This window comes from Micromys minutus, assembly GCF_963924665.1.
Source record: "Micromys minutus genome assembly, chromosome: X".
Classification (NCBI taxonomy): Eukaryota; Metazoa; Chordata; class Mammalia; order Rodentia; family Muridae; genus Micromys; species Micromys minutus.
Genome location: NC_137970.1, coordinates 75,990,938 through 75,993,416, shown reverse-complemented (window position 1 = coordinate 75,993,416; position 2,479 = coordinate 75,990,938). Strand labels below are relative to the sequence as shown.

At 36.9% G+C, this 2,479-nt stretch overlaps 1 pseudogene across 1 annotated transcript; it reads right to left on the bottom strand.

The window, feature by feature from the left end:
* Positions 1–539: 539 nt before the first annotated feature.
* On the bottom strand, positions 540–1,327 carry LOC308415036 (5'-nucleotidase domain-containing protein 1-like; annotated as a pseudogene). Its single transcript has 2 exons — positions 1,270–1,327; positions 540–1,193 (listed from the first exon to the last, which is right to left on the bottom strand). The product of its transcript is annotated as a 5'-nucleotidase domain-containing protein 1-like (transcript).
* Between the last annotated feature and the right edge of the window lie 1,152 nt (positions 1,328–2,479).

Genomic DNA, 2,479 nt, shown 5'->3' with positions numbered 1-2,479 from the left:
AGAGTCTGATGTAATCAATTCAGATTATACTTTCAATTAAAAGTATGGATACTCATCACAGGGTTTACTTACTAGGTCTCAAATTTAATAGAAGCATCAAATCTATTAGAAGCTTACTTAAAAGGCCATTGCTGTCCCCACTCCCAATGTTTCTGATTCAGAATGTCTGAAATGAAGCATTCAGATTTGCATTTTCAAGCTCTATGTTGTTCTGCTGTTAGTCTGGACCAGGTTTTGGAAAGTGCTGGACCAGGTGGATGTATAAATAAACACTAAATATGATTGTTATCGACTTGGGAGAATCCTCCAAAGTACCATTGTAGAAAATATCAGTCATATTGTCTTTTTTTAAATGTAGGGTACTAAAAATGTTAATATGACAAGAACTGTTAAACATTAAAATGATTTATATAAGAAAGATAGATTGATAAGCATCCATTTGCTCATTTTTTCATTGAAAAAATGTTCTTATAAAACATTTCCAGTGCTGTGGAAAATTGACATTTTTTAAACAGTAAGTCTATGTGCAGATGGTTGGATCATTTTTCAGTAGAGATTATTTTGTTGTTTGTGTCTTGAGAACCCGAGGTATGATGGACCAAGGGATAGTAATAAACTGTTTTTGAATAGATTGTAGAGAATCCTATAAATTTGTAATCTGGGGTAACTCTGCAATAGATTCAGTGCACAGAATTGCAATCATATTGTAGCTGCCGATTCTCTTAGAGGACCCTGTATACGTCATGGAATCTTCTGCATTTCCCCATCTTGAGACTGAGTCAGTAAAGTATGAGCCCCATTCATTACATGAGGAATTTAGAGGCATTACCATTGGCACCTAATATTTTCCTCTTTCCTCCAGGGGCTCTGCTTCCTCAGGCTTCTCCATTTTTTGCTCTTGAAGCTCCTCAAGAATAAGGACTGTCTCCCAGTAAGTATTGTAATGGGCTGGGAAATGTCTGAATGCATGCTGTCACCAAAGTCAACCTTGGCTTCAGGCTTGCTGTTCATTTTCTTCAGAAGGTCATAAAGGTGGACAGTGTTCCCTTGAGAGTACCATCCAGGTTTATCCACAGATGGCAGTTCGTCCTCCTCATCATTCTCAAGTGTGTGGAGAGGCTTCTGGCTAGGCAAAGGTGAAAAGAATCCAGGCTTTAATGCATTTGTAATCACAATGTCAAAAAGGCCACTTTCTTACAGACTCAGGAGAGTGGTATACATATTTGCCTACATTTCTTTTTATTTCTAGGAAGAAGAATCCACAGTCACCAGGATCCAGGTCTGCTTTCCTCAGCTCCACCTTGATCTCCCCAAACTGCCTTTGCATGTGTATCAAATATCATTTGTCCAAGATGCCAGGCATGAAACATATGCCAATAATCACTCTGCCTGAGGGTGAGGGGTTGTAGCAAGAGTATGGTCAGTTCTCAGCCCAGCCTACTCACAAGCTTAATGGGAAAAAGAATTGCAACTATTTGAATGTTCAATTATAAGTCAACTGGATTGTACGATGTACTATGATAGAGTCATTTGAAAATGGCATAAGAACATATTTGATGCAGTTATAAAGTGTTTGCTCTACATTTTATAGGAAAGGCAGTTTACCAATTATTTTGAAGAGTTTGAGTCTGAAAGGGTAGGAAATAAAAGCCTCTATACTTAGAACATGTGTGAAAGGATGTGCACTGAGCTGTCAAAGTGTCATAGAAGTTTCTTGTAGGCAGTTGCATGAAGAAGTGTTACTTTTTGTGCATTTTGCCTATGTGCATTTTCCATCCTCTCAGCACTAAATGTGTGTTGTGTCTAGAAAAGCAGTAAAATAGTTTAAGGTTTTAAAAGCAGTGTCTCTCCTGTGTCACTGCCGCTACACCTCATTTGCTGCGGTTTTGGTGCTACCATGACAGATGATAGAGAACTAGGTGACCAAAGCCAGTGCAACTAATCATGTCACTATGTGAGGATCCAGTCTGGTCAAACAGTGGTGGAACAATTGTATTGGAGAGGACAGAGACCAGTGTGGGATTTCATATTAACAATGTGTTGTGGTTTTCACACGTGGTGCTGAAAATTGTAACAAAGGAAATATTCCTCATCCGTGGATGTTTGAATATATATGTATATATGTATATGTACAAATGTGTATATGTGTATACATATATATATAAATATGTGCATACATGCATACATGTCTATGTACATATGTGCATCTGTGTATACATGTATATAAATATATATGTGTATATATGTATATGTATGTGCATATGAGTATATATATGTGTGTATATGTATATATGTGTATATGTATATATATGTGTGTGTATAGGAATATATGTGTGTGTATACGTGTATATGTGCATATGTATATATGTATATACATGAGTGTAAATATATATATATAATGAGTTTCTAGAGGAAGTATGGATTCATAGAAGCAAAGTCAGAATTGCTGAGTCCTGAAGTTACATCTCTGCAGCCCCTG